The 27,405-nt window shown below is 39.5% G+C and overlaps 1 protein-coding gene and 1 non-coding gene across 4 annotated transcripts in view; both read left to right on the forward strand.

Annotated features, from left to right (window-relative positions):
- Positions 1-27,405, forward strand: part of MACROD2 (mono-ADP ribosylhydrolase 2) — an 893,688-nt gene that overhangs the window by 399,823 nt on the left and 466,460 nt on the right. The gene's annotated exons all lie outside the window — the stretch shown is intronic.
- On the forward strand, positions 5,232-5,414 carry LOC148053090 (U2 spliceosomal RNA). Its single transcript, XR_015709035.1, has one exon. It is a non-coding gene; the product is annotated as a U2 spliceosomal RNA (small nuclear RNA).

A 27,405-nucleotide genomic window follows, 5' to 3' on the forward strand; every position in this document is an offset into this window, starting at 1 on the left:
CCTGTGTGAAGCGATGGTTTGAAAATGACAAGTAAAAATAGAAATATGCTTCACTCGACGGTGATGAATGGGTTCCTTGACCTGAGGAGGAAGACTGGAGGTGGCTTTGCACTGTGGAGATGGTAATTTGATAGTGGCAGTTACAGGTGAAAAAGTTTGCTGTCAAAAATACGATGGAAAAAATGACTGGTCTTAATTATGTATGGGTACTCGTGGCCCTGGGCCTCAATTGCCTGGGCAGCTGTGCTTTTCTGCAGCAACGGCTGTGACGCTTTCAGTTTCCCGTTTTTCCATACTTTCAACGTGATTCTCCCATCCCCGTATTCTCCAGCTGTTCCCAGTATGCCGTTTACTTTGTGTTTGTGCTTCGCTTATCTTCAGCGCTGGAGTATTCTGCACCGCTCCCCCGCCCCTTTCCTCTGGCACCACAAAACTGTTCGACTGGCCTCGTAAAGTTGGTAAACCGATGAGCGAGACTCATAGAGTAAGCATTGCTATATCTGGGACTTGTACGTGTAGTTTCCACAATGTGGGAGGTGGGACCAGTCATATCTTGCTTAAACATCTCTTGTATCCCAAGGGCAAGGAAACATTTGCCAGTGGCCTATAACTTTGCCTCTCTGCAAGCAATAAATGCCAAGAGTCTTGTCAGCTTTTTGCATACTAAGACAAAAAGCATGTTACGGGCTGCTGGCTGCTTCTGTTCAAACATGAAGCATGGATTTTGAGGTTAGTAGAGGTCTGTTTGCTTAAAAGAGGTTCTGATCGAGATGAATTATGAAAATGTCAATAAATACCACATTTTAAAAGGTAATAAACTGACTATTAATGTTGAAGGCAGAGCTCCAGGCAAACATGAGCAGCAGCCTGAACCACCTACCTTTACGTATCTTCTTCCTCCATAGCACTCGGCATGAGGAGCCGAAGCAGCCCTGAACCCCAGAAGGGAGTTCTTAAAGGCCCAAATAGTCAAAAATGCCACAGAGACACCACGCTCATGGGTTTTGTTCCTCTGTGTGTAGGTTTCAGTCATAACTAGCCATGCAAGTCCCTTATGCGCATCTGACATCAATCCATTTCTCGGCTAAAAATGCCTAGTGCATTACAGTTTAGTATGGTGCAATTAATCATTTGTCTGGGCACCCTGATGCCAACTTTTATTTTGTTTTGAAATGCTCTGGATGGAAAATTGGAAAAATGGTTGTCCTGGTTTCAGCTGGGATAGAGTTAATTTTCGTCTTGGTAGCCGGTATGGGGCTGTGTTTTGGGTTTAGGATGAGAACGATGTGGATGATACACTCATGCTTTGGTTCTTGCAAAGTAGTGCTAAGCTGTTGCTGAATAGGTGCTAAGTGGCGCTCACACCGGTCAAGGACTTCTCAGCTTCCCCTGCTCTGCCGGGTGCACAAGAAGCTGGGAGGGGGCACAGCCGGGGGGGGGGAGTGGGGTGCTGACCCAGACTGGCCCAAGGGCTGTTCCATACCATATGACGTCAAGCTCAATATATAAACTGGGGGAAGAAGAAGGAAGGGAGGGACATTGGGTGTGATGGCGTTTGTCTTCCCAAGTAACCATTACGCGTGATGGAGCCCTGCTTTCCTGGAGATGGCTGAACACCCGCCTGCCCGTGGGAAGTAGCGAATGAATTCCTTGTTTTGCTTTGTTTGCGTGCACGGTTTTTGCTTTGCCTATTAAACTGTTCTAATTTATTTTACTTCAATTATTAAACTGTTCTTATCTCAACCCACGAGTTTTCTCCCTTTTACCCTTCTGATTCTCTCCCCCATCCCACTGGCGGGGAGTGAGCGAGCGGCTGCGTGGTGCTTAGTTGCTGGCTGGGGTTAAACCACGACAATGGTGAAATGCCATGTTTAGCATAGTTCTTTTCTTTTGCAATTCTTTGTAAAAACGTACCAAAGATTTCGTCTAAAGACTTGAGTTAAAAATAAATGATCTTTTTGTGCGTTGGGTCAGGGTTTAATTCCTTACCCACCCAGTCAGGAGTTCCCTGCTACTTGCCAAGTTCCGATCTGTACGCTGTCGTAACACCAGTTTGGAGATTACCAACTCAAACGACCCATTTGGGGAACACGTGTATCGAAAGGTCGCCCCCTTCCCCTTCACTGGACTTGAAGTCCGATTAGTGTTTAGGCATTGCTTTGAAATAATGATAATGTGCCTTTTAATTAGCATCAATATTTCTAATCTTTTGGGAAATAATAATGTGCTGCTTTTTTACTCCTTGACTGCTGACAGATGGCCACTTATTAAACATCATTAAATTCTGACATCAATCATTTTTGTGCTTTTTAAAATATGTTCATCATTTAGATGAAATGATATATATAGGAGGAAGGTTTTTCACACCAGGTTGTTTAGACTTTGATGCAGTGCTGAAACAGCATTTGGTGGAGGCCTTGGTTTTTGGGCCGTTATAAGTATAATTTCCGAGGCCTTGCTAACTTGTCATTTCAGTGTACATGCGTACATTAAAAGGGGCTCTTGTATGGAAGTAGCCCGAATGCTTTTGAGACAAAGCCGCTATTTAAACATTTAGAAACTTGAACTTTTGAGAAGCCTGTGCTCATACACAGAAAACATTTCATGCATTTACACAGGGATTCATATTGTATGTGTTTTGTGAATGCCGTCAAAAAGTGAAGATGAATTCCTCTACGTTATTTGCAGCAATGCTTTATTTGACTTGATGCATTCTTGGCTAGAACCTCTAATTTGTTATTTGTGAAACTTTGTTTAATGGGTACAGTTACGATCTGCATTGTGTCCTTGCTCATCTTAATAGCAATATTAATTTGCAGGAAGGGACAAAAATTATCTTGTGGAGTTATCAAGCGGTGTTTAGGCTTTCTGAATGCTAATTAATTCAGAGCTCCAATGCTGTACCTGCTATTTAAAAGGCTGGCAGCTTGTATTCATCACCTGAGTGACAGCTGTTCTGAGATTTTTTTACTTTTAAAAAGAGTAGGGAAGATTAACTCCTTCCATGCTAATGACGACCATATTGAAATAACAATTGTTACGTTTAAAATTTAAATTTCCAAAATTTTGTCTTTAACAGATTTGCTGATTTGAACAGCATATTAGAGAGAGGATTAGTGAGAGTATATTGTTAAGAAAAATTGCTAAACATTTCTCCAGTACACTGTTAGTTTTTCTTGGAAGAAAGAACATTTTATTTAACTCTGACATTTTATTTTAGGAGTCAAATCCTTTTTTTAATATTTAATGTCAAGGAAAATATTTATTAGTTGCCATTCAATTAAGTGTTCATTTAAGCCATTTAAATGTCACTAAAGAAGAGTTTTACACTTTATATGCTGCATTCAAAGATCATCGAGTTGTTATTTGTTAAACTAAACTCCTCCACACTAGGAAGAAACGGTAGTCTTTGGTAATAAAAGAGGGGGCTTAAAGGCAGGCAGATAATTTAATTTAATTTAATCTGAGAATGAGTATCATCTGGTATAATGCAGATGTTCACATGCAGGTTTGAGAGGATTAGACAGTTTGCCTGAATGATTGCGGAAGTGAGATACTAATATTGGATTACCTTCCTTCTTTTTCACAGAGGAACAGATAGCTAAAATATGTATGTTAACTCCATTCCTCCATTCCCTCCTGCCCCCAATCAAAACATTTTAATTGTACTATGTTTTCTTTCTGGAGGAAACGTGAGACAAATCAACAGTTGCCTCATGTCAAAGGGCGTTGCTTGAACTACTGATACCAAACGATATTCCACAAAATCTTCCAGTTAGTATTTTAGGGTGAATTCGAGATTTTTTTCTTTCTCCTACTTTAAGACCTATAAAGTCTGGTATGTGTTTTGCTATATAAGTATTTCAGAAATACAGATGTACAGTAGACATGCCACAATAATTATAAAATTTTCATTCTCGTTTTGGAGGCCCTGTATCTTAGGGAAGCTGAGGGTGGACTTGACTAATGCCTCTGGGCTTTGATTCTGCTCACATCGGTTTTTACGCATTCTGATTCAGTAAATCTCATTAAGCCCATGTTTAACTTCCAGTATTCACTGGAAGTTCTGTTGACTTCAATAGCAAATTAAGCACATGCTTAAATGTTGTTCAGAGCCTTAGGGGAAGGTGATTAAACTACAGAACAAAGCTATGCTATTAAAATATTTAACTCATTAAAATCCAGAAGATTTGCTGATACTGATTGACTGACTACTCTGTATTGAAAGTAAAACAATTACCTTATAGTTGGCTGGCTCTCTTGCGCCGCTTGGAACACCAACATCAGTGTATTAGCTGGGTATTTCTGCTGTGACAATACATTTCCTTTTACTTCTGACCTACTGTTCTATTCTTATAAATAATTAGTGATTATAATGAGTGATTGAAAAGATAATGAAAAATGAAAAGGTTTCCAAGCTTGTTTACAAAGTGTTCTTGAAAATGAAAATAATTTTTAAGGAATTGTTGTCTTGTTCCAAGTTACTCAAACGTCTTTTGTTATTACTCATTAACTTCCAAAGACATTTTTAGTTTCCACGCACAAGGATGATTTTTTGAAGCTTTAGCAGTATTGTCTTAGTGTTCTTTGCGTGTGGACATTTTCTGTGCTAATTTATTGTGGAGTTTGATACAGAGTAATTAAAAATTATGCTTTGGCAAGACTGAGATGTAGTCTTTGAATTAGCGTGTAGGATGCAGCAAGCATTAAGAAAATGCACTGCAGTATGTAGTTCTGTCCTGAGTATGTTATTTATTAAAAATTCCCTCAACTTTTTAGAATTTTGTGAAATACTTCCTGTAGGGGAGACGTGTTGCTCTCTAATCCATGGGGAGAAGGTTCTGAAAGAACCCTGTAACGATTCTGAAACCAGAAGATTGCTTAAGTGTTTGGGGCAGGGGACAGCGGGGCAGCAGGAGGTTAGAGGGAAGGTTATTGGATGTTTTTTCTTTTTATTTAGTTTACCATAGAGGAAATCATCAGACCAAGACTGGAATATTGTGGGAGGCTGGACATGGCATCGTTAGCTTTCCCAAGTTCCTGTCCTGCAACAGCACCCTGTGTGCAAAATCATGAGCTCACTGAAATCCTGGAGTGAGTTATTTGGGGTGTGTAGTCTGTCTGCAGCTTCTTGAAATAAATCTGAGTGATAAAGCTACATAATTGTTGCTACTGCGGTGTTAAAATCGTACGGTGATTTGGTCTCAGTGTGTTCCGTCTGCTGACTCGCGTTTGCTTCTTGACCTTTTGGCAAAGATCAAGTGCAGCGTATGTTTTTATCAGTTTAATATCTGTTATGTCCTCTACTTGAGGATTTTATATTAAATGAGTTTGGGGACTGGGAAATGCACTAGGAGCTTACGCCATCCTCTCCATGCATGAAGGCAGCTATTGCTGTGTTTCTAGAATGGTGTGAAAAGAAAAAGAAAAAAAAAAAGCAACAAGTCCCCTAATGACCATAACTGAGTGCGAAGGGAAGAGAGGGAACACAGCAGGCATAGATTATGCTTCCCTAAAGTATTCTCTTAATCTCCACCTATTTTCAGCTCAGGGGTTTTCCTGAGCCTCAATAAAACCCATGTAAAAATAAAATAAAATAGCACTTCTGATTGCATTTTATTTTTGTTTTCACTGTCTTCTCAATCTGTATTAATATCCATTTTGTAATGTCCAGTATTACAACATCAGATCATCACCTTCAGGACTGGGCATTACTTTGTACTTACCGGATAGAGTGAGCCTACACTCAGTCTCATCCTTGTTGAAGAGGAAGTTATTGCGTCACTGTTGCTGTTTATTTTCACTGACCACTCTGCGGGTGCTGTTTTTCTGAAAAATGAGATAAAATAGCAATCAGAAATAACCGCAAAACCCAAAAGAGAAGAAACATACTGTGTCATGGTGAATACATGGTACATACAGGATTTGATTTGGTTTGCTTAAAGAGCATTGGAAATAAATAGATGTGATCAGTATCTTTGAAGAAAAACTGCTGTTAAAAGTGTTTAAAATATTCAGAAATACGCCAAAAACTATGGAGAGTTGGTGTTCATGTGAACGGTTTTGATTGACTAAATACCAGCTTGTGCCATTTCATAAACTGCATGTCCAGAACTGTTCATACATGTGGCAAATAGTGGGTGGCTAACAAAAGCTGGTTTTATTTGGCCTGGGACAGAGTTACCGCTGAGGTCTATGTAATGCAGCAGGTGATGACAAGCATGGTTTATGACATCTTTTGAAACAGAATCAAGCCACTAAATGCCAAGTTGATGTGACAGGGTGAAAACTGGAAGTTGTATTAGAAGCAAAATGAATACAGTTCAGAGAGAGAGTGATCAAAATCATTTCTAGATGACATAAGAATTTGACCCCTCAGGATTTCTTACTAAGTATGTGAGGTAATACAGAAAGGAGGAACCTGTGTCATTGTAAATTACTGTCCTTGAGTTAAGTCTCATTACCAAGACACCTTCAGTTTTTTAATTATTCAACCTGCCATAGTTAATAAAAAGAAAGTTAATTTGGTGTGACATTTTTGGTGGTAGCTTGGTGCACTACCAAATTAATTGCAATAAAATAAAATAATAGTTTCCAAAAAAACCCGAACTTCCCGTTCCTTGCTTTTTGAATCGGTTGATGATTTCTTAGTCATTATTTATGGCCTCAGCATTTAATTTAGGACATGTTAAATAAAGCTGATGTTCTGGGGGCGGGGGGGGACGGGATTAAGTGTTTGTTAATTTTAACTATTTTAATGTTGCTATTTAATGGAAAATACAATATTTTGATTCTTCAAAATTCCTGTTTAGGACCAAAAAATAGTGTCTACAAGATAGAAATGCACTGCAGCAAAATGCCATCTTATTACTATGCGTGCTACAATGCTTACAGGTTATTGTCAATATACAGTGTCTACTGGCAAGGAAGCTTTTGTTTGTCATGGGAACAAAATGATTGCTCCTCATTTTTCTTGACTGCTGAGTTCTTTAAGCGAAGAGCATTTTGATCCTGGAATAAATATTGATTCTCTCTTTTCTCTCTCTGAGAAAATTAATTTAGTGTGAGTTATATTCACCCAGGTGAGGTAAGGGCAGCTCAGGACTGCACAGGCTACTTAAACCTGTGACACGGGCCGGTGTTCAAGAAGTGTCTTCATTACCCCTAGGTCAGCACATATATGCCAGTTCTTTGAAGAGCGTCTCCTGGGGCAGAGCAAGGGAGGATTCGTGGGCCACTTGTCTATAGCAATTGGACTGCAGGCTTTCTTTTTTCTAGACAAAAATTAGTAGGCTCTACCTGCCTTCATTCCTGTCCACCTCCTCCCCTTCTGAGTGGTTCTGTACCCTAAAACCAGTTGGTCGAGGTGAAACCAAGGGCACCGGTGCGTCGTGCCGCCCAGAGACAGCCTTTGGAGAAGCACAAAGATCTGCATTTTGCTGTGCTGATTCTTAGCATGCAAAAATCCTTTTCACAGTGCATTGGGGGGAAAGTAGAGAGGCTGGCAATAGACAAGTCTTCCCTTTGTAAATAGGCTGAAAATACAGAAGAGAGAATGCAGAGTGTTGAGATAATGCATGGGAATATGTTTAAAAAACTGAGCATCCATTGCTATGGCCACTCTTCAGCTGACAGGGGACAAGCTCATCCTTGGAGTGGTCTTGATACACAAGTTGAAGGAACAGGCAAGAGCAATGGGAAGAGTTGGACAGATTTCTTTAAAGAATTGCACGCGACTGCTTCCTTCTCTTTGCAGCTCTCTTAAGAAGACGTTGTTGTGAGAAGCATCTGAACCTTTGCAGATGACTACGTGTGCCTGTTGCTAGAATAGCGTTTGATATCAGTCTGTGTCCGTGTGCATCCCTGTCGGATTCAAAGCGTAAGCCCGTGTTACTGTAGAAATTATGTTGTGCAAGTGCAAAATTTCCGCTGCCCCGACTTAAAAATTAACTTTCATTAGTCAATTAACAATTAGACCAGATTGCTGGTTCCCTTTAGAGAGTGATACCTATGGTGTCTTGATTTTGCCGTTATAAAAGCAACAATTAGCATTCTAAGAAATTAGTTTAGTGGAATTTATTGCAACATGATAACCATTGGCATTTGTAAAGTCTGTGTAAGCTTCTGACATGCTGAATCACTGGATATTATTGTGAAACTATTTTTTTGATGTTTATGTGCTGTACACTGGTCTTTGTATTATAGCATTGGCCATTTCCTCAGTAAAATGTTTTGAAGAGATGAAGAAAAATGATAAGGACTGTACATCTCTAGCACAATGTTAACTGTACATCTCCAGCACGATGTTACCATGCTTTTGTTCCAGTCTGTACTATTGAATTAGTGTTGAATTCGTGTTTCATTTTATTTTTTATTTTTAACTCCTCATTATTTTTTTTAAACCTCCACCACAATTAAAACACAAACAAAAATGAGCTAGTTTATAAATATAACTCAGTCACTTCTTCTGTGCCTCAGACAGAGCACAATCCTGCCCTCCACTTTCTGAAAACAATTAGGATTGTTTGAGAAGGTTTTAAGCTAAAGTGGGGACTTTCATATGGCCTGTATTATCTCTCCTCAAGGGAATGCATTTCGTTAAAGTGACGATTTATGAGATTCAGCACTAATGTCAAACTTTGTTCTGCTGTGTGAAGTAACATAATTAAAACACCAAAATAGCAGAACACAAGCAGCGGAACGTTGTTGAACTTGTAGATATTTCCACATAGGTGGTTTAAAATTTGATGGAACAGTGAAACGAGTGTTTGAGGCATGTCCGTGTGAGATGTAAGAAAAACAAGCCTTAAGCAACTTAGTTGTTTCCCTCAGATGGATTTTATTCAGAGAGGAAGATGCAATATTTATGGGCAATAGCAGCTGGGTATTTTTAGAATTATTTTAAATTCCTTTCTAGTAAGTCTCTGCATGATTAGAGAATAGATACAAATCAGATAAGGTAACAGTTTGTCCCATTTGTCTGAAGTGGTCTTCCAGGATAAAATTACAATTTCTTTCCTTCTAAATGCGGTATTCATTTGGGAGTAAATTAATTAAGGCTGAGCTGATAAGTATCTGCTGTTGTTCTGCAGTCATGACATGACAAGACACTAGGTATCTACATGCAAAACTCATTCTTACATCAAAAAAATAAATAAAGCGCCTGTGCCTATTGTTTCTAGAGCTGTTACGTGATACATTAAATAAATGACTTAGTTCCATGTTCAAAATACCCAAAGGTATAATATTTTATTATTGTTGTTATTAACTTAGATTGCATTAGTGTAACGGCTCCTTCCTCATTTGAGAGCCTTTTCTCATGAGGCAGGAGGGTGGTTTCTCTGCTCTGTGCTCCACCTGGTTCACTACTTTATCCATGCTATGACCTGAACGAATACAGATGAACATACTGTAAATCAAGCATCCTGAAATGACTCTCAGTTTGGGGTTCCCTCAGTGATCTCCACTGATGGGGAGGACATATTCGGAGGTTTTATCAGCGAGATCATGGTATGAATTGCTGAGTTACGCTGTACATGCTGGAAAACTGGTGGTTGCCTTGTTTCTCTTTAAGGGGAGATCAAAAATTCATGCAGCAGAAATGTTCAGACTGTCAGTGTTTGAAACAGTCGGTTAAGACAACAGAGAACTGCACATGAGCTTTCCGTTGAGTTTTAGAGGATCGCTGACTTGAGGTCTACATGTGTTTAAACACAATTTCTTTCTATGTTTATTCCAGTCATCCTGTCATTTTCTGTTGAATTATTTTTCTGCCTTAAAGTTAAGCTAATTGAAAAATGGTTTCATATAACAATATTGAATGTAAAGCTATGTGTTTCAACATAGATGTTCTTTTGTATGAATTCTCTGCAATACTGTCTCAATGAGGTGGATGGAAAATCAAGTGCTGAATCTTTTAAAAATGCTTTTGAGTGCTATCTTCAAGCAGATATTATGAGGAATGAATACAGCTGGAGCTTAATCATAAACTTTTCCCTTTCCTGACAGTACTGACATTTACTTGTTTCTAGACAAACAGATGAATCATAGCTAACGAGTTGTTTTGATCATTTATGGTGTTAATGCAAAACCAAGGCTCATATATTTTGACCCTATACCTCTGAATTACCTGTAAAAGACTGAAAGCCTAAAAGCTGATGTTTTGCAAAGACTTCTAAACTATTCTGAAAGTTGCTCCATTCAGTAGGCTACAGCCTGGGGTAGCAAACCGCTGGTGAGCCATGGGTGACTGCATGCGGAGGGAGTCTGCAGGGCAATCCATCATCCAGTGGACGTTTGCTGGCACGTAGCACCGGGAGCTGACTATTTAGTAACGCTCTTTTTTTCTTTTTCATGTGAAGCTTTACCTGTGGCTCTTGCTGTGAGTAAAATTGAGTAGTAGCCTGTGGTCCCAGTGAGTCTGATTCACAGCAAGCTTTTTAGTTAGAAGGTTTCACAGCACTATGTCTGTACTTCTTACTGTCTGCTTGATTGTCCAAATATCCTCCATTAGAGCAAGAAAAGGAAATGTGGGTATGTGAAAGAGGGAAAGAGGATTGAGCAGGGAGATGCTAAATATAGAAAATGAAAAGGGAAATCCTGACCAGGTTGAAGTTAAGAATACTTACGTGTTCCAGTTTTAGTATCCCTCTATTTTTGTATGAAGAACAACATAAAGGAGTACGGTGTTCCAAAGCGTGGGGATTTGCACCTGCGACGTGTTGTGGGATACTGGCACAAGATTTTGGTTCTGAAGTTGGCTTCCAATAGTCAGTTTGGGAAGCATGTATTAAGTATTTCGCTGGGGAGCAGTATTAGGCTTTGCATGTAATTCAGCTAAGGTAGCAAATTTAGTCCTTGAACCTTAATGTTTCTGTGATTTTAAAAATATTTTGCTGTATGTAGGGCTTTCTTTAAAAAATGGCTATCCAACCCAAAGGCCATGTACAAGCCTTCAAGTTTAACCTTTTCATTTTACTTGACACTGTAGAAGAAGGGGGGAATGCTGTCAAAAGAGTTTACACAGAGGATGGCGAGTGGTGGTGGTGGTGAAGGGGATAATGACTTCAGCTCTGATTTCTTCCTCCTGCTGCAACAAGGCATCTGTATTCTCTGCTGGGTGCAATCAGCCTGCAGGAAGCTTTTGTTCCTGCAAACTACAAGTAAGTCAGCAGATCATGAGGGAAATTAAAGAGACATCAGAGCTGGACTTGGGATGACCTGTTTTAAAAAAAAATAAGAACTGTGGATGGTTGGTGAAAGGGAATGGTGGGAAGAAGGCGAGGAAGGACTTGGGTATACTTCCCTCTGCAGTATTGTAAAGATAATACTGCTGTGGTATCAGGTGCCATGAGCTGCCAGCCAGCCGCAGCAACAGATCTTTGTCTTCCATTTCACATACAAAGGGGAGAGCTCCGTCAAAAATCAACTTGCAGCTGGCTGACAAGGGCGATCACTGACAGTCGTGAAGGAGTAAGACTGAATGTTTCTGGGCTGAGATTAGCTGAAGTCTTCTCTTATCATATAATGGCTTATTATACCATAGTATTCAGGCAAATGTGTATAGAGTAACAGTATGTCAATTATTTTGTCTACTAATCAGACCCTTCGTTTTGTGCTGCAGAAACAAATGCCTTTTTCAATTGCTGTAATATACTACATTCTTTAAATTAGATGGTCTATAGGCAGTGTATAAACAGCACTCTCCAGTATTATTTCAGAAAATGAATAGCACATGTGATGCCCACGCTCATCTACAAGAGAAATTGCAGAGTGACATAGGTTCTTGTTATTTGCTTCCATATGAACCGCTCTGAGTAAGTGTCCGTTCTCAAGAAATACACATTTGCTGCATTCTGGCTCGGGGAAGGCTGTGTGTCTATTTGACATGCTCTCAGTGGAGAATTGCTTATCCATGCCTGATCCTGACTGGTTTCACCTTCCAAAAGAAACTAGCATAGGTCAAAAGTTGGCAAGATGGATTGAAAAGTGTTTCCAGCTGATGGAAATGCTTTTGGTAACCAAGTGGGGGAATTTGAAATCTAATCTATCCTCAACGGAAAAACAGCAAATAGTCCATGTTTCAACACGAACAAGCTATTCCAGTATCTAAAGTGCTGACATACATGAGTTTTTCAAATAACAGAGACTGTGAATCAACTACTTTTGCATGAAAGGTACAAAGTATCTTCTTTAATGGCCCGCAGTGTGCCAAAAGAACTTTTTTGCTTACTACCTCACTGCAGTGCTAATGGCCGCACCTGTACGTGAACGTCTCCAGGCTCCACTTCATCCTTCGGTTCTGATGTTCAGTGATACTGGCATTCCTAATTTCTCATTTCTTTCCCTTTCTAAATCCTTAATATTTGCCCTTCTGTAGTTGAATCTTTCTCTCCCGTATTTGAATATTCATCATTTCCATTTTTCCTTTTTTCTCATTTGAATTTCTTTTTCCTGTTTACTTTTTTCACTCTTGCCTGTTTGCCATGTTTAGGTTCTTCCATATGCCAGTTCTTCACAAGTAGTTCCCATATTGTCCAACAGTTTGAGGGAAACACACGTTCTCAGTTGTTACCTGTTCCTCTACGTGAAAGAGTGTGTGCTGTGAGCTTAGGATGAGAAGAGCGTGTCTTGTTGGACGAAGCTTATTTTATTCCTCCTTGATTTTCTTCGCTGCTTTTCTTTGCCCTCCATTCCTTCCATCTGTCTCTGACTGCAAGCAGAGTGTAAGGCAAAGTGAGGGCCAAGTGTCTGTTAGGTTTCCTGGTGAAATACAGAATAATGATGAGGATGTGAGTCAGAGGCTGAGTAACACTGGGCACAACAGCACAGAAGTACTTTACATATATTTCTTTATTATAATTTTCCTTTTTTTATTCCATTGCTTGACCTTTTCTTCTCTTTGTACCTCTCCTAGCTCATGTATACAACTAATCGACCTGTTGTAGGAGATCTTTAATCAAACATGGTTGCCTTCTCATTTGCCTGGAAGAGGGAGCTCCTTGGGTATAGGAATTGTGCCAGGAGTGCTAAGCTGCCCTTCATGGCTTTGCAGGGCTAATGAAACCTCTTGTTACACCCATACCTCCCTCACCCTCCCACTGCCCTTTGCACATCACAGATCTCTTAGTCAAACTGGTGTGTGCTAATTTCTAGGGTAAATTCAGAATGAAACCAGGCAAGGAGCCCTTACAGTTGTTTTGGTAAAATCTTTAAAAACAGTTTCAAAATTTAATTTGTCCTGTCAAGAGCAATCAGCAAAGACAGATTTCTGTAGTACAGAAGCAATCCTGTTTGATTGTCTTGAGCAAATTCTCCCACTACCGACTGACTACTGAGATTAAGTGGAATTTCTAACATAATCCTGTTACAATCGGTGAAGCACTGTCTCTCTAGTTGTACTTATTTGTTGCAAGCCTCAGTAGAGGTTTATTTTAACGCAGCCATTTTATGGCGCCTGGAATATCTTCACGCTCTGCATTGCTGCTACTATGGATAATGGATGACCACTTGGTTAATGTTTGACGGCAGTTACAATACACATCTCCCAAAGTTAAGTGTCCTTATGTCTTTATAGGAGAACTGACCTTCAGGGACGGTAAACATATTGTTTGGCAACAAGTTAATTACAGACTTTATCTTCCAAAAACATTCATGTCATGGGTGGGATAATTAAGATGTCCTTGCAAGTGAAAAAAGTTCTTGAGTTATAGTAATGTTCTGAAGTAGGTGTTAGAAAGAGAGGTCACAACAGTATTACAAGAGCTGTGTACTCATGTTATTTTGACTAAATAATTCTCTTCACGCTATAAAAATGAAAGATGGACTTAACTGATATGTATGGCAATATATTCTGTAAGTCTGTGAAAAAAACAAAGGGATTTTGGTTGTGCAGGGGTATGATGGGCAAGCAGAACTGATTGTGTTTGATTTACTGGGGGATTGATTGCGAGGGTTTGTTTTGGTTTTCTCCCCTTTCCTGCTTTTGAGGCCTGTATCTTTTGTTAAATGGTTAGGATCGTGTTGGCCCTTTCTAATTTTGTAATGTGAAATTCATGGTGATAAATAGCTAATTATTTGCAATTGAATTAGGCTATGAATTTAAATATGACAGAAACAGATGTACCGGTGATTACCTTCAATGCATTGCTCAGGGGATCGAAGTTTAACAGAGTATAAATACCTTCCAGAAATGTTATTGCTGAAACGGAGCAGTGCAACTATTGAAGAATATCGTAGAGATGTTAATGAGTTCTGTGGTACATGCATATCCTCCAGACTGATGTATCTCAGACATGACGTGTTTCGTTTGGGTTTTTTCCTGGAAGAATTTGGGGAGGGAGGAGAGGAGTGTCCACTGGTCTGATCTTCTGGATCTGGAGATCTGAACTTCCAGTTCTGGAGTGTTGAATCTCTAAGCTGTCGTTTGGGTGAGGTTGTGAAGTGCTTTTTTCACAATGTACATTGAAAAGAGGACACCGTGCGTTTTCCAAAGATGGAGTCCCTAGAGGGGCACACTGCAGTGCTATTTTGTGGGTGCCATTTAAATGAAAGTCTTTGTTGGCTGGCAGAATGACGACATTTACGAATTACGAATTACGAATTACGAATTACGGCAGCAGGTTAACTACCCCAACATGCCTTTGTATTAACATGAGAGTAAGAATGAATACACACACTAATGTAATTGAAAGATTTGAATTGTAATATCTGAAAAAAAAGCATGGACTCTGCCCATGTTCTCTTTCTCAAAACTTGATTCAGGAGATCGATAGGTCTCCTAATCAGATAATTCTCAGCTACTGTTTCCAGTTTCAGTTTTTCTATTTGGGAACTTCCGTTCCAGCAGAAATAAATCATTCCTTTTTTTAATGGCCAGTACAGTTTCGGACAATCAAATAACTTTAGAATGAGTTTTATTTTCTTCAGTAGAAGAAAAGTCGTGTAAAATTAACAAAACATTCCCCAAGTATAGCCACGATACATGGCAGCTGATGAGTCATACCAAAATGTAGCAGGAGTATGAATGATTGAAACATACGCTTTGAGACCTCTGTCCGTTTGTGGTTAGAATGATAATATTTAAGCATCCCAACGTTGGAGCATAATGGAAAAAATGGGATCTAAGCACAAGGACTTAGATTGATGGAACTATGTCACTCATGTCTAATGCAGCACTGTTAACGCACCCATGTCTAATTGATACAGTAATACAGAATGTGTCCAGGCTGTGGTTACACAAAGTGCAAGGCAATAGAATAACACCTTCAAAATGGTTAATTTTGAGGCCGTCTCGGTGGCTGTCTTGAAAGCTAAATCCCTGTATCTTTGCACTTATGAAAATGTTGTCCATGGATATTTGGGCATGGTGTGCTCAAGGAAAGTCAGATAATCTCTTCCAGATTCCATCATTATTAAAGGGCACTGGAATGTGATTTTTACTGTGCAAATCAATTCAGCGGTTCCATATTTTGAAATTCATCTCCAGCCCTAACCTGAAAGCTAGCTCATATTTGTTTTACCTTCTGCAGTACATGAGAGTTGAGTAAGTCAGCTGATCTCTCAGTCAGGATGTTGTATATCTTAAAATGAAGTTACCAATGAACGTCGCATGCACCATGTAACGTTTTTATTTTCGTGTAAACTAGATAGTTTTTGGTGAGCAAGAATTTCAGTTTTGCAGGTTTTAACTTTTTAAATATGCGGCTTCCTCTTTGATTGCTTTTTTTGGAAACTTCATAGCTTATTTTCCAGTTGTCTGTGTTGTTTATCAGGTTTATTTGTGTATTCTACTCAACGTAATATGGCTCTGTTGAATTTCATTTGAGGTGATCTTTTTCTGCAAAACTGTGTGCAAATAAGTGTTCTGATAATCCCTTTCTTTTTAAATCAACCAGTTTAATACTTGCTTCTGTCACTGTTACATGGAGATGAGACGCTTGACCTATTTTTAAAAATGAGCTTTTAAACTTTGTCAGGAACACAGAATTTTAGAATTTTTAGAATTTATTTTTTAATTAAACAGTTGCCATTAGGGGCACACATGGATAATATTTTCCTTTTAATTGTTATCTTTTGCAATGGAACTTAGTGGAATTTTTTTCTTCTCGCAGCCCCCTAGTGCTTCCTAACCTTGTTAGTGCTCTTCAGCATTTGACTTTGACCTGCTGTATAGGCTTCACCTTTGCTGCATAAAAATTGCTTTGATACTGCTAAAATGTATAGATTATTCCATTTCCTGTGCATTCAAGCAATGGGCGTGAAAGTTGATTCATGTATGATTACAGTTATTTCTAATATGACATTTACCCCAGAACTGTATTAAGTTGTTAGCCCTGGAAAAAAGAAGTATTTTCTTAATGCTATTCTGTATTCAGTGGCTTTGATGGTACTTGTTGCAGATGTTTCAGATTACTGTCAAAACTTCATTATCAGTGATAATATACTAATGCAGTCAGTTGACATAGGGGTTGACTGAATGACTATTGCAATATATAATTAGGCTGGTGTAATATGATACATTTGCACTGATCCTACACAGCCTTTAAATGAAATCTATTTGAGACTCAATTCCCTTGCTGCATAGTTACCATTCCCAGAGTGACTGCTACCATTTTTTTAGCATTCTTGCAGGGCGGCGTGAGTACGTTAAAGAAACTCCGTGTTACGCAGCTACAAAGACATTTTCTTTCAAATTTGCTTTTAATATTGATATCACTGGAAATAATAATACCATTATAGAATTAGCAGAACATGTATCTCTGTCTAAGTCTACTAAATCAGATCAAAATGTATTGTGTTTATGTTATATATAATCCGTATACTGTATATTACTAGTATTTACAAGTATTAAGCCGTTTGAGAGCTATGGCAATTTCTAACCTGTATAAACAAAAATATTGTTTGCAGAGATGTTTGCCTGCAAAGTGAAAACCTGAAATTTTAATGGAATCCTTCCAAGAGCTGTCAGTTTCTTCCTCAGAGTTTGGTAATTGAAAGGTTTGTTATTTTTTTAGAAAAGGAAGATGGTTTCAATTATCCAAAGCTAGTGGAATGTTTAACTACCCTTCTGCTATCACTGGACTTGTTTACATTGGGATTTTGACTAAACTGAGATTGCACATATCCAGATGTTATCTGCCCGGGTGACTTTTTCATTTGCTTTGGCAAAGGATTTGATGGTATATTGCTACCATCTCTTTGTCAGTTTGCACATTATATATTGCAGGCTACAGTTAGACTTTTCTTTTATAAACTTCTTCCACTAAACTGTTAACTCCTAAACTTTTGCTCTTCTTTTCTAAGGGTGAATCCTCATTTTATGATAGGCTCATCTGAATAAAGATTCTAGGGTATGGGAAGTTGTGTGTTGTGTCCTTTGCATGGCTGTACACACAACTGAGCAAACGCCAAGTTTTATTTTTCAGTTTTTATAGTTCATTTCTTTTGGTCTCATACACATCGGGAATGGCATGGCTGTAAGTCTAGACTGCAGCCTTGCATTTTGCCTCATTTGGAAAGCACGGTGGTATTAGGCTGCCCAAGGGGCAGCACGGGAACCATACTGAAACCAAGAGATGGGATTTTGATCCTTACTGCAGGTTTTCTCATTGGTTAGCATGTAAAAAGCCAAAGTCCCAGCCAAACAAACCAAAATCCAAAAGAAACTTTTCTTGTTCTTGATTTTTATCTCTGCTTTGCTGTGCTGAGGGGCAGAGATGTGTCTGAAATGCATCCACTCTGCAATGTCCTTCAGCGAGACAGGAAAGGCAAAGCTCTCCACCAAGAACTGCTTTCTTCCCAGCATCCAGTGACCTATCGTGCCAGGGGCTTGCGCAGAGGAGCAAAGGCTCCTCGTACAAGCAGCTTACAGCAGGATAGCATTCCACAGAGTATCCGCGGGGAAGTGTAGAAAACATTACCCAGGACTACTCAGAAGTAGAACTGTAGCACTGGAAAATAGCAAGAGTTGAACAAGACTATCATTTAATTCATTACTGTCATGTCATTTTTCAGCGCTGGTGGGGGTTGGGAGTGGGGGGGGGGGGGGGGGGGGAAGAAATATCCTAGCCCAGAAACCTGCTACCTAGGATGTGCTAGGCGGAGAAGCAGCTTGAATAAAGAGCTCCATTTTTTACACCTAGAGTGCTAAACATGTAAAGTGGGCGAGCGCTCAAGCTCAGCAGTGATCAGACAGAGCTGCAGCCAACAGAAACAGAGGTTTGAAAGTGTAAGATCCTAATCTAAGTCCTAGTGAACCCTTCTGTTGAGTTATTTTACCTCTTTCAACCTTGAGACCTTCTGGTTGCAAATTAAAGAGAGTTCACGCCGGCGCTCACGTGACTCACAGGTGCATACATCTTACATTAGATCTGAACGGAGCTCCACTTATTAATGTTTGTACTGGGTAGATCTAACCCTATTTGCAGGCCTTTAAAATGCCAACTTTGTATTTTAAGCCTGGTTTACCTTAACTGCAGTATTTAACCTCAGGAATGTGTTTGTGGGTTTTTTCCTCAGTGGCATTTTAAAAGGTATAAGGCTTTAAATCAGTAAAAGTAATGAAAATTTATATGCTCTTTTGCATGTATGATTTAAGCAAATCTATGGTGTAACCATATGTAGTGGGATTTGAGTCAAGTAGATATAATTGTTGCTAATACTGTTTATTTTGGTAATGCCTAAAGACCAGCTTGCTTTGGTAATGTAGAAACACATGGGAACGGGTTAATATTCTCCTGTAGTAGCCAGGGGTGAGTGATATCGGTAGAAGTTTGTGGTAAAATGCATGAACAGTTGATATCAGCAAATATCAGGCTAGTGCCAGTTTGAATATGGGAGAGAGAAGAGAAAGGGAGAAGAAAAATGGATTATGAAGGCGCAAGATAATTGAAAGGAAAGGTGACACCGAAAAGGGAGAAATGAATAAACAGTGAAACGGAATTGAAGGGTAGAGGCAGGGAGGGAAAGTAAAGATGATCTGCTAAGCAAAAGAGCAGTTAGCGCAGGAAAACACATCAAAACTTCAGAAATTTGTGAATCACCAGAAATGTCTCTTTTTGGCAGCTTTTGCAGCTGCTTTTACCTGTGAGAGCGGCTAGGTTTCTCTCTGAGAATTTCCCCCCAGTCCAAATGATGGAGAGGGATTGGGCATCTGCAGTTAACTCTCTGCTGTTGATAAATTATTACCAATAATTCGATGTTGTTAGATGTGTGCCTGCAATATACACAAGGCTGTGCAAGAGGCGAATGCAAAACTACGTCCTGTCCAATGACTTCACAGCCTACGTGGCAGGGACGGAGAAAACAGGTTGTGTGCCACGGTGGTGATGGTGGGAGCTCTTAGTGTACCTCTTTTTCTTCTTTTTTTTGAATTTTATAAGAGAGCAGGGCTTTGCTCAATATTTGAATTAATCAGATTTTCCATAGGCAGTTGACTCACTGTATAATGACCTAATATCTCTACATTTGTGAGATTTAAGAGAATTATTTTTAAAAGGTGGATATGAAAAACATCACATGAAAATAAGGCTTATGTGTATCTTACAGCATCTGCTGGGTGGGGAGCTAGCGTACAATGTTAGCTTTTGTATAGGTTTGAACGATATCACTTTTAGGTACAGAAGCAATAGCAGAGTATCATGAAAATCTGAAAGAATCAATTTTCCCATGGTGCCTACTTTTTTCCATTGGCCTCTTTGAGGACACATTTGTTTTGCATAGAAAGTTTTTTTTTTTTTTAGAGAACGGTGTTTAAAAAGTTGGAATTTTGTTTTTATAGGGTGATTTTAAGCAGAGAGAGCAGGGCTGCTGCTTCTGGGCAAGTGAGCATGGGGACAAGTGTTAGAAACCTGCTTCTTCTGTCTCCCTTAGGTATTTACAACGGCACTGATCAGGCACTTAGCATTTAGTCGCATTGCTACATTGGCAATTACGGCCTGGCCAGAAAGAAAGGGCAAGGGCAGGGGAAAATTTACCAGTGCTGCTTTTTGGGTCAGCCAAGCTTCCTTCAGGAGCTCCCAGTAGATCATTCTTCTCTTTGCTCCTTGCCTTGTATATAATTAATTTGGGCTGAATGACTGCTTTTTAACTGAGTTCAGTGGTAGCTGCTCATTCAGAGAGCGGGGCCAAGCTGTCAGCCTCTGATCTGTTTACTGTTATCAGATGTCTTCTCAATTGCTGGTAATAATTTACTTAGAACAAAAGAAAATGTGGGCTCTGCTTAAAACCTGACATTCCTGTCTCCTCTTCCCCTGCAGAGCTGGGAGTCTTGAGAAGAAAGGGAATTTAGACAGGAGCAGAGCAAAGAAACGGGGATTAGTGGTAGAATCAAAATAGTTCAGAGGTATTTGGAGAGATGGAGCTTTCTGGCTGGAGGACAGAGGGACAGCGTTACGTAGAAGGAAAACCATGTGCCGAAGGACATCACAGAGGGTTGTGCTGAATTCCAAAAGGCCTTCAGGAGTGAAGAAAGCGAGGCTTTGGGATGGAGGGATGTTTGGTTTATTTTTTTCTAGATTCTTTGCTCTCTTGTTCTATCTAAAGTAGAGGTTCATAGGACCTCTTTACAAAGCCATATGTTACATGTGTCATCCAGCCACGGTCGCTGGGAAAGAGAGGCGCTGGAACCCAGGGTGCCCAGAAGGAAGGAGCTGTGAGAAAAAGGTAGATTCATGAGAGGCGTTGTGAAGAACTAGGGAAGCTGGGGATTATCTCTCTCGGTAATTCTTGCCAGAAGAAAGAGACTGAGCTGGTACTAACTTACACCAAAGGAAACTTGAGAGCACCTACCGGGTGCATACCACGTCTAGTTATAACATAAGAACTGCAGCTGACACTATTTGCCTGAAAACTTGACAGGTTGAAATAACAGTGGGCGACTTATGAAAAGAGTGGAAAGAAATACTGTACAAAGAACTGCATGGCTGATTGCATCAGTGCCTTCGTGTCAGTAAGTCTTCACCATGAGACGTGCAGGAAGGCTATGGAGCACGTATACACAGATGGTGGCATATACATGTCTTTTTCTTGTGAGGTGTAATTAACAATAACAGCTGTTTCTTAAAGATTTCTAGGAATTATATTTAAATAAAATGATCATTATCAAACTCTACCTGAAGCATGCCCAGCGTTTCAAACTCTAATATTCAACTCACTGTTTCATTTCACGTTTCATTCCTGTTAACTGGCAGACAGCGTTAGTTGGAAGCACGAAGGCACAGACTGTTTTTATTTGAGGAAAGAAGGTAAATTATACAGTATGAAATGAGCAAAATTCAAAGAGAATTCAAGCCTTAGAATCTCAGTTATTAATTACTTTGCCTCTTGAGTCTCTGAATTGTAGCTCACAAAAGCAAAATGAAACAAAACTCTGTTACCAAAACTTTAATTTATCAATCCAAACAGAATGTGCAGAGGTCAAAGGAGTGCCAGAAAACAGCACCCTTCAGCCCGTTGTAGATCAGTGACACCTGCCAGCTGCAGTTCACTATGTCCTGCTCCATGGACTTGACCGCTTCCCAGTCCCATTTCACAGAATGAGTCCCCTGGTCCCAGGTGGGCCTCGGTGCGGTTTTACAGAGCTGTCTGCATGGAGATCTCCAAGCCTTTGACTGGAAGCTGCGAAAAAATAGTGTGCTCCCAGGTGACTTCCTACTGTCCCCATTCCCCCCTCTCTCGTATTCTTGTAATTTGGGCTTCTTATCAAAATGCTCTTAATCCCCTTTCTCTAGACTAGACTCCATAATTGTTCCACCATTTCATAATTGCACTTACCTGTATTTAATATTATTTCCCAAAGTAAATTTGAACTCTGAACAGTGTAATGCAAATGCAACAAGGACAAAATAACATGTATAAATTCACTGGCTGACATTTGCCCTTATTTCTAAAACAAGCACATAATTTCTTTACCCTTTAATCCCTCTTATTTTAAGTTTCATGCACAAACTTTTAGCTTTTGTAGAAACTACACAATCAGTGCATGCATTTTGAATGCTTTAGAACCTGGAGATGTTGATATTTTTCTCTTGAGTTCAGATCTTTTTTCACCTCTTCCTAAAAGTGTTTCCTTAGTTCAAATTTGCTATGCTTGTCTCAAGCATGTGACTGTTGCCTTGGATCATTTGCAATGAACAGCTGCAGGAGATCTCAGAAAAAGAGAATATGCTAAGTAAATTAGTAGTTTTAACTGCACAGCAGTCAGCAGTCTTTCATCTGCGATATTGTGTGCTTGTCTATGAATTTGGGAGTAAGTTTCCGTAGTTCCAGAAAGCTCCTGGTTTCGTCGTGTGGAATTCCAATGAGCAGGAACTTCTGACAGCAGCTTTTCCCAATATTTAACCTTCACAATGTCAGTGAAGGCAAGCTCAGATTTTCCCCCCCCCCCCCCCGTGCCACCCCTAAAATACTTTTTTCTGTGCAATTAACAGTCACTGTTAAGAAACTCCCTGCCTGAAGGTGATGAACTTGTGCTCATCCAGAACACCTTAGTATGAAAGTAGCATCCCTTGACCTTTTTAACATCAAGAGTGTAGCTGTTACAGCAACCATATTTTATCCATACAGCTGTTGTCTCGGCTATCACTCGTGCTTTAACACCACTCTTTGATGTTGGAGAATTTTGGGGTAAAGTGACAGTCATAAATCTTCATATTGGTAAAATTCCTGAAACGTAGTCGCTGCATGCACTTTATTATATATTCTGTACTTCAGCCTGTTACCTGCTGATGAAATTGCAGGCATTCGTGAGGGGGAGTGGGGGGGTTTATGGTGGATTTTTTATGTTTTGGAAGTGAAAAGGCATTTAATACATCAATGTCATTATAGTATATGCCATCATTTCATGGTAATTTATGTAAGGTAGTAAAATATGTTTGTTCCCAACTGCTTCTCCATTGTGAAATAGCATGAACTGTTAGGATAACTATGTGAAACGGGTTTGAAAAAAATGATACTGTCAAAAGCTGGGTTTAAAATGTGTAGAAAGCACAGCACATTTTGACATTGAGTTCTGTGCAAAATTTCATTGTTGCCTCTTTAAAACACTGAGAGCAGAGAAGTTCTGAATTCATTTGACAGATGATGAAAAAAATCTCAAATGAGCAAAACTTGTCCTACTACCTGCCTTGCATGTTGTATGTCAAAATGGCGCAAAATTAGTCCCTTATGAATAAGATGCTGGTAATTAAGACTATATAAGATATACTAATTTGTGCCAACTTGAAGAAACTTCTGAAATACACAGAGATTTTGAGAATACATCGTAGTTGCCTAGCCACCCTAAGAATTGCCACTTTCTTCTGCTAAATAATATGGGTAAGTCTTCTTTAAGTACATGCTGAGCTATAATTTATCATACTAAGGTTTATCTGTCATTTTATATAGGAACAGCAGCACGCTTCCCCCAATATTTTATCTGTAACCATCAGAAAACAAGCTGATTTTCATTGTCAAAAGCAATGTTTTCATTGTGTTGGTAACTAAAGGGTACAATATTTTCAGTTGTTATGCCAGAGACATACTTTGTTATAAATACACTTTATACTTACTGAAAAGTTTTGGCTTTAATAGAGATGTGTTTCGGAAACTTCTCCTATCAGAGTAGCAGGTGGGATGGTTCGACATTAGCACTTCTGGGATTTATGCTGTATTTTGCACTACAACTGTTAAAAATTACTCACACGAGCACCTGCATCTGCGGAAGAAGAATTATCCTAGACCAGTAATAGTTCCAAAATCTGTCATTTTTCCGCTAGGAACCAGGATTTGAATGCAGCATTCCAGCTGCTAATGGATATTCAGGGCCCTTCCGGATGGAGTCTTGATTAGTAGATGACAGATTAACAGAAGAGCTGTGTTTTATGGTTAAGGAGGTTAAACAAAACTCACGTTGCCTTTTCGATGGAGAGGAAGCAGGATCATTCAGAGACTTCTCAGGAAGTCACGGGAGGGGAATGCCATAGTGATTGATGAAGGTGGTCCATTATCAAACACTTTGTGAGAACTTTTATTTCCTCTAAGTAAATCACGTAGCTCATACAGGGCACAAGTAGAGAATTAATTTTGTCGCATTTTGCTGGAAATATGTCAAACAGTGTTCAAGCCAAAATTTAGGAAGGGAAATTGCATAGTCTATTTAAGCCAATCATGTAGTTGATGTTCTCTTTGAATTGAGCGGCTTTTATTGTTTGGTAAATAATGTTTTCTTAGAAATGAACTTTTTATGTCAAGGTCGTTTAGATTTGTATATCCAGGCACATAAAATAGAGACACATAAGTTACAAGCCTTTTCTGTAAATACGTAAATAGGTTGATTACTTTCATCTAACTTAGAATATTGCAATTTTCTTTTATTCTTACCAAAACAGTATTTAAGTATTGTTTAAGGAAATTACATTTTCTCACTTGCTATTAGCATTTGAGGCAGTGTCTGTCCCCTAGCTAAGGAAATCCAAGCTTGGGGAATAATAATTTTGTACGTGCCACATATTGTGAAAGTGTTCTTTTGGATAGGAAAGCTGCGAAGGTGCTCAGGCTCAAAAAATTCATTTGACAAATCCTTCCGAAGAAGAATGGCACGTGCAGTCATCCATGGGCTTTACAGACTGCACAATCCCCAAGGAGTGCAGCAGCCTGGCATGTAGAAAGGGATATATTATCCCTGATTAATATAGGTAGGACTTGTTCTGTTGAATGGGCCTGGAGATCAGGATCGAGGTTTTGAGCTTGAAAAGATGTGGGCTGGAAGCTAGTAGGAGCATAAGATAATATCGATGAGGGACTGTGGAACAAATTAATCCCTTCTAGTTGCAGAAATGCTAATGAATGTTTCTGAGCAGCCACATTTTGCACAAGCTTGAACCTTTGTTTTACTTCTAGGTATGCCTATATGTGGCAGGAGAATCAATATGGTGCATGTCTGAAGCACCATCCAGGGGCCCCTGTCAGTGAGTAAAGGATTGAGTTTTAAGCCGTGTGCAGGCTGGAGAATAGCTTTCTGTAGGCACTTACTTTAGTTGATCATCTTAATTAAATAATGATTTAAGTGTGATTCTAAGCTTCCCATCACACTGGAAGGAAGGGTGGGGAAGGTACTGGCTGGAAAGGGAAGACATTCCCCAGGCAGTCCTCTCAAAAAATACTCACATCAGACTTGTTCAGGTGTGTTCCTTTGTGCAAGAAACTCATACTCCTGGCAGTCCTGAATAATCGGGATTTACACATCTTCTTTTAGACTCTGGAGTAGCTTGTGATCTGTGAGACAACAGAGAGATCAGGCTTGGCTCCTTTTATCTGACACTGGGTTTCTGTGACCTACATGTCTTGTGGCAGATAGCTTGAATATCCTAATGAAGCTAGCTTGTCTATAAACTGGAGTGTGCTATCAACTGAAGTACGCTAAACAAAATGTTGGGTACATGGGTGAACTGAGTAAGGATCCAAAGTAAGCCAGAATCTAGGGGTTAAAGTGTGCCATTGCTCCCTTAAAGCATGCCCACCAACCAAAAGGTGCCAAAATTCAGGTAATACTCAGCACTGGTCCACTGTGGCTCTTCACAAAAGTTCCCTGCGTGGCTTCCTGACTCATGTAACACAAATTGTGCTATGCAATCTGAAGTGTCGTAAAGCTCCTTTAACATTTCAGTCTAATAAAAATGAATAAAATTAAAGCATCTAAAGTTCAAAGACCTTAGAGGCTAATACAGAAATTTTCCTTGCATATATAGGTACTTGAAGATAATCTCGGAATAGTTCACAGTTGTTTGTCAAGAAATCTACACAGAAAATCTGTGGTGGTTAAAGAATTAAGTGTATCTCGTATTTCCTTGTAAGTGAGGCTGAAAGGATGAAGGAAGGTAGGCCATTCTTTCCAGTGCCAGTACAAAGTACTCGTCTTTTGATTACTTCCTTAAATATGAGCATTTAACATTTTACTCCAAAATTTTTGTGAAAGAGACTCTACTGAGTCATTAACAGCCTGTTAACTGACTTGGGTTTTAATAGCTGTGCTTCTGCCTCGGAAAGAGATGTGTGTTAGAAAAAAATCAAAATTGGAAGATCTGATTGGCCTTTCCTGCTTTTAACTTCAGGTTGGCTGTAAAGCCATTGCCTAACCTCAGACAGGTGCAGCAAAGGTTTCAGAGGGAGAGCTTCTACCCTCATAAACGTAGACAGCACCATTCAGGCTGGAGAATTTCCCTGCATTCCTGTATTACCCACATCTAGATTCAAGGTAAAAATCCCTGGGTTTGTGCCGCCAGGAAGCTCAGCAAAATGGAAGTGCGTTTATACTTGATTCTGTTTGCAGCATGGCTTGCTTAGTTGTATTTTTCTCTCCATTGTATTTTTTTTTTTCCAATTCTCTAATACAATTTATCCATTTCCTTACAGGTGATTTTTCTTGCCTTAATTGACTTTTTTATTTTTCTCCTATCTTTCCTATTCTCCATTTTTTCACTTCTTTGAAAAGCAACTGTATCTCTCTCGATGCTATTCTTTTGCTCGCCTCTGTACTCTCTTGCACACTCTGTTGCCTTTCGCTTTTTCTCCAAGTATTTTTATGGTTTATTTGCTCAGCATTCTCTAGGGCTTTTGCTCTGCCAGCTTTAAACTACATGGTCAAAATTATTCCTTTTTGAATGAATCAGTTAATCTGGTCTCCACATATTCAGCCGTACTCTATTGTCTGTCAAAGGCCTATACTTATCTCTAGTAACACTTAAATGGCACTTAATGCATTAATTGTTAAAGCATCATTAAAGATACTTAAGCAACTAGCAGTATTCTTGTTTTCTGGATGGAGAAGCACAGATAAAGGGAGAGACCGTTCATGATGCAGGATTTTTAGGTGATAATTTCCTGTGTTTCTCCCTCCCAAGATTCCTCCCTGCATCCGTTGTGCCTTTGAAAATTTTCCTTGAAATGATTTGCCTCGAGCAGGGTGCAATTACTGCAGTGAGAAAGTACCATGCACTTGCTCAATAAACTGTTGTGGGTCTCCTTGACACGGATGAGCAGCGTCGCTGGTGGTCTCCTCTGGTGGGTGGCTGGGAGAGTTATGAAGATGCAGGAGCTTCCCTGGCATCAGGCAAGGGTACTGAAAGCCGCGGAATTGATCTTCCCTTGCTAGAGCTGTAAAGACCTTTGTAAAATCAAAGTGACAATAGGTGGTTTTCAAGGGACTGGTGTGGGCTTATAGAATCATAGAATCATTAGGGATGGAAAAGACCCTTAAGATCATCGAGTCCAACTGTTAACCTATCACTACCAAGTCCACCACTAAACCATGTCCTCGAGCACCACGTCTACCCATAACCCTTTGTTATGTGGCATAACAAAGGTTTTCACATGTTATTAACTTGTATATCTCTAAGGTGCCTTTAATACTTTAAAGGAGAGATGCGA

The sequence above is a fragment of the Nipponia nippon genome, unplaced genomic scaffold (genome assembly GCF_047370975.1).
Source record: "Nipponia nippon isolate SJK-2023a ecotype South Korea unplaced genomic scaffold, ASM4737097v1 scaffold_4, whole genome shotgun sequence".
Classification (NCBI taxonomy): domain Eukaryota; kingdom Metazoa; phylum Chordata; class Aves; order Pelecaniformes; family Threskiornithidae; genus Nipponia; species Nipponia nippon.